This window comes from Bidens hawaiensis, unplaced genomic scaffold, assembly GCF_021521415.1.
Source record: "Bidens hawaiensis isolate Kalapana, Puna unplaced genomic scaffold, B.hawaiensis_p1.1 tig00010474_1, whole genome shotgun sequence".
NCBI lineage: Eukaryota > Viridiplantae > Streptophyta > Magnoliopsida > Asterales > Asteraceae > Bidens > Bidens hawaiensis.
In genome coordinates this window covers 123,454-129,453 of record NW_027491801.1, presented here as the reverse complement: position 1 = coordinate 129,453, position 6,000 = coordinate 123,454, and positions in this window count along the sequence as shown.

The following is a 6,000-nucleotide window of genomic DNA, read 5'->3' as shown; positions in this document are numbered from 1 at the left end:
GATTAATTTTAATCCATTGATATACTAAAAATGTTTTACGGATTAGTTTTCAAGTGGTTATGTATACAATCAATTGAACATTTAACACTAAGCACAATAACACATAAGTTTCTGCAGTCCCTATTTCCTTAGCAGTCTGAGTAATCAAGCTCTAATCAAACAACATTGCTGTATACAACTATTATATGTATCGATGAGGTGCCGATGTTCGTGGTAAGTTTGTTGCTGCTCCTAAGCAAATTGAGTTTAAAATTTAAATCATGTATTAAAAGTTTAGATTCATTGTATGCTTTGTTGACAGACAATTCTGAGGGCGTTATCTAGAGCCATTTCTAACCTTGACATTGCGTACTACTGCTCTCTTCTTTCTTCCGTTAGTATTTTTATAATTCACTACGGACCATCTTATATTCTAATATGCAGATTATTTAAATTTATACTTTCTAGATATGTGAATTGAGCTTGTGATAGTGTTTGGATTACTTTTCTTTTGCAATATTAGTATTTTAGAATATTAGAGATTAAAATCTTGCTCGACCTCTGTCCTTTTTATTAAACGTTGTCATGTCTGTGTAACTTCACTTTGTTCTATATCTACGTTTACAACTACTTTGCTTTTGTTGCAACTCCCGGTGTCCTATTTCTACGTGTACTTTTCTTCGCAGAAGTGAGTTCTCTGGTGTTGGTTTTTAGTATGATGAGCATTCAGTTACTGCTTATATCGTTGCTTTTATAAACTGACATCCAAAGTAAACAAATGTCAATGATAATACTTAAAAAGCGGGTCGAAACTGATATCATATACATACAACCAAAGCCTATACAACTGCCTTCACGGATCAAAAACCATCACTCAAAGAGGCCGAATCTAAATTCACTAGGTACAGTTACTATCCTTTTCTGGTGTTTACTTTACTATATAGGCTATTAATTTGATTTTCTTCGAAAATGTTTTTTAAAGTCAACTCTACCATATTTTACTTGAATTCTTATAAATTACTTAAAATAAAAAAATAAAAATCTAGAAATTCGGTTCGGTTTTTATACATGCAAAACCAAAATCGTTAGTTTGGTTTTTTACAAAAACATAAAACCAAACCATCGGTTTGTTTTATTTCATTTCGGTTTTTCAGTTTCGGACCGGTTTCTGGCACACCCCTATGGAGTAACAAGTTTAGTCTATGATTTTAACCCAACATCTACTATCCTTAGTTAATTTACTATTTGTCTAATCTACAGCAACGTTGCGTAATTATTTGTCTAATCTACAATAATGTTGCATAATGCGAGGGTTCTGCATGCTATTTATTACTAATTACATAAAGATGTAATTTATTTGATTTGTTGCAGGTGGCAGGGAACTAGTGTAGATACCGCTTACTGTTGGAGTTCATGCTACTCCAAAGATACCAAACATGGACGTACAACATCACATACTGCTGTTATGACTGATAATTTTGAGTAAAATGAGTTCGGGTTGTAACAGGTATGATTGAATTGAGTACAGGTTTATGTTGGCTATTTTTAAAAGAGTATGGAATTGATTTGGGCAAAAAAAGGTTGTGATTAGAATGAGTTCAGTTTGAAAAGAGTTTTAAATTACACTATTTTCAAACTTTATAGTCAATTTCATTATTCATGTATTCTTAGTTTCTATGTTAATTTAACGGGCGGGTTTAGTTCATATTTTGTTCTAAATCGTGCTACATTTATTTTTTAAGTTGACCACTATTTAGTGCATATTGTTGTTTATGCCAATCAAATTTTGTTTGTGTTTATATGTTAATTATTTTTCTACACACCTACAGATTAACGTATTATAAACACATCGTTTACTTAGCGATGTTGATGTCTAAAAAGATTGGTGCATACTCGAGGGGCAAATCATCCCTTTATGGAAACAATTGGTATTTTCAAACTTGATGGAAAAGTTTAACGTTGAAATATTTCCTTTATGAATAGTTTTTGTATATAATGTTTTTTTCATTGTTATACATAATGTAACTAGCTTTTGAAATATTTCCTTTATGAATAATTTTTGTATCTAAACTTTTTTTTATTGTATATAATATTTTTTTTAACTTCATGTTTTTAAGTACTTTCTTTTCATATGAATATGAATTGCATTTGTATCAAGTAATCCTCCCAATAAACATATAACGAAAACTTTTGTCATCTTAAACTATATGTTTTTAGCTAATGATTTATATGTTTCCACCTGTGTCGTGTACGGGTCAATAACCTAGTATATGTTATAAAGGCACATTTAAGAAGCACTAATTATTATATTAAATATTTGTCGACATTAGCATTTCACATTAATTGCATTAATATTTTAATATTTACCATATTTACTTTAATATTACCTCTTAAATCTTCTCTTCATTCATAACTAAATACTGATTAAACTTTTTTAATTCCTTCTAAAATTATTTATTTATCACTTCTAATTTTCGGCTATGTAAGTTGCACGATAAATATAGTTATTCATATGCGTATGCTATGCTTCAAAATACAAAAAGAGAAATGTAGGAATTCTTAAACACCAACACAAGACTCTCAAGAATAATAAATGCTTATCGAAATGATATACCTATTTGTTTACTCTTACAAATTCTTGCTGCATATTCATTTTTGTGTTTTAATTATTTTATAAATTACTCTTTTATGGAAACGTTTTCCTTGTTAACAACAATAACAAGACAATTATTTTATACTACGCATGTACACATCAGGATTTTCTAAATTATCTTTACATATAATTTTAGAAGTGATAAAAATTTTAGAGGGAATTACAAAAAAATTATTTATTAGTCATGAATGGAGTAAAGATTTAGAAAAAAATAATAGATGAGTAAATATGAAACTATTAAAAGATTAATGTAATTAATATGACGTTGTAATCTCAATATAATTAATGCCTTTTACATGTGTTCGTAGAGCATATATTAGAACATCCCAATTTTAATTACATATATTCCCTTCTCTAAACCTAAAAATATCAAATTTGTCCATTTTAGTTTATTTTATTCAAAATATATTATAAGATGACTATTTTATCCGTTTTTTTTCTTTGATTCACTTTTTCATACAAACCTCCTTTAAAGTTTAAACACATTCTCATATGCTATAAAGCTTTAAATTTATGAATACAAGCATTCTTTAAGCAGTGAACAAGCAACATGAACTTGATCTAAAAATTCAATAAAATACTCCTAACAAAGGTTACTCAACCTGAGAAAACCTAATGGAATATGAACCAAATATCACTTGTTTATCTGTATTACGTTTAAATATGTAACAAAACCATATTAAAAAGAGAGAGTTGATAATCAAAGTGTAATAAGATTATGTAAATGTAAATGTTATTTAGAAATATAATTAAGTAGTGGATTCCGTTATCCAAATAGTACTATAGCATCCAAACACAGCATCTAATCTAATCTAATCATGTATGCACGTATTTTTTTGGTCAAACTGACGTGTAACTAATTAATTTCCTAAACTTATGAGACGTCATCATTATTACTAATATTTAATCGGTGCGGGTCAACGTCACGGGTTGACGTCTGGATGAAGTGATTGCATACTGTAGGGGTATGGTACTAAAACCCGGTTCTACGACCCTAAATCTATTATGTTTGGCTTATTTTATTACATGGACTAATACAATGTTATTGGGCTGAGGGGGTTTTGTGGAGGTAACTCTAACTGGGCTAGGCCCATTAGGGTATCATGATGGTGGCCATGAGACTCTCTATATAAGGAGGTCTCCACCTCCTTATTGAAGGGTCATGCTCAATAAGAGCCAACACCACTTTTTTTTGTCAGTAAACAAGAGATCCTCAGGATATCTTAGCAGTCACCTCCACACCTCCAAAAAGCCATCGCAGGTCTCAAGCACAGCCGAGAAGAAGATCAAGACGTGGTCCGTTCATCTCGAAAATCCGTGGAAATATCGTCATGGATCAGGTCAGATTCATTTCGTGCTTCGACATTGGCGCCATCCGTGGGACGGCAACGAACTACCCTTCGATCTTCATCTCGGCTGTCAGATCTCTCCCAGGAAAAACCCAGATCTGGAAGTTTACAGAAAAAGGCTTCAAGGCTTGTTCTATTAAAGCTCAAAAAGATCCATAGATCTAAAAGAGGCTTCCAGATCTGTGCAAAAAGAAACAGCCTGATTCGAATGATCAGGTCTCCGGATCTGTGATGGTTTTAAATCTGCTCCGAGCTTCAGATCTATCTAGGTCTGATTTACAGATCTAGATCTAGATTACAGACCTGGATTTTAGGTCTAAAGTTGCAGGACTGACTCTAAAGTTGCAGATCCAGAAATTACCAGACTTCCGCCGCCATGTACGCGCGCCCGCGGATTCTCACTCCACAGCCGTGCATGTGCCGCCGCGGAAACCACCATCTGGGGTTTACGCAAGAGACCTCCGCCATGCACGTGCACTCGCGAGTCACCGCTCCATCGTCGTGCATGCGCGCATCAGGCCTCACGCCAAACTTCAAGGTTGGGAATCCTCATAATATCCCATATGGCTACGCGCCAAACTTCAAGGTTGGGAATCCTCATAATATCCCATATGGCTACGCGCCAAACTTCAAGGTTAGGAATCCTCATAATATCCCATATGGCTACGCGCCAAACTTCAAGGTTGGGAATCCTCATAATATCCCATATGGCTACGCGCCAAGGTTGGGAATCCTCATAATGTCCCATATGGCTACGCGCCAAACTTCAAGGTTGGGAATCCTCATAATCTCCCATATGGCCACGCGCCAAACTTCAAGGTTGGGAATCCTCATAATGTCCCATATGGCTACGCGCCAAACTTCAAGGTTGGGAATCCTCATAATGTCCCATATGGCTACGCGCCAAACTTCAAGGTTGGGAATCCTCATAATGTCCCATATGGCTACGCGCCAAACTTCAAGGTTGGGAATCCTCATAATGTCCCATATGGCTACGCGCCAAACTTCAAGGTTGGGAATCCTCATAATATCCCATATGGCTACGCGCCAAGGTTGGGAATCCTCATAATGTCCCATATGGCTACGCGCCAAACTTCAAGGTTGGGAATCCTCATAATATCCCATATGGCTACGCGCCAAACTTCAAGGTTGGGAATCCTCATAATATCCCATATGGCTACGCGCCAAAACTTCAAGGTTGGGAATCCTCATAATATCCCATATGGCTACGCGCCAAACTTAAAGGTTGGGAATCCTCATAATATCCCATATGGACTCTCTATATAAGGAGGTCTCCACCTCCTTATTGAAGGGTCATGCTCAATAAGAGCCAACACCACTTTTTTTTGTCTGTAAACAAGAGATCCTCAGGATATCTTAGCAGTCACCTCCACACCTCCAAAAAGCCATCGCAGGTCTCAAGCACAGCCGAGAAGAAGATCAAGACGTGGTCCGTTCATCAGAAAATCCGTGGAAACATCGTCATGGATCAGGTCAGATTCATTTCGTGCTTCGACATTGGCGCCATCCGTGGGACGGCAACGAACTACCCTTCGATCTTCATCTCGGCTGTCAGATCTCTCCCAGGAAAAACCCAGATCTGGAAGTTTACAGAAAAAGGCTTCAAGGCTTGTTCTATTAAAGCTCAAAAAGATCCATAGATCTAAAAGAGGCTTCCAGATCTGTGCAAAAAGAAACAGCCTGATTCGAATGATCAGGTCTCCGGATCTGTGATGGTTTTAAATCTGCTCCGAGCTTCAGATCTATCTAGGTCTGATTTACAGATCTAGATCTAGATTACAGACCTGGATTTTAGGTCTAAAGTTGCAGGTCTGACTCTAAAGTTGCAGATCCAGAAATTACCAGACTTCCGCCGCCATGTACGCGCGCCCGCGGATTCTCACTCCACAGCCGTGCATGTGCCGCCGCGGAAACCACCATCTGGGGTTTACGCAAGAGACCTCCGCCATGCACGTGCACTCGCGAGTCACCGCTCCATCGCCGTGCATGCGCGCATCA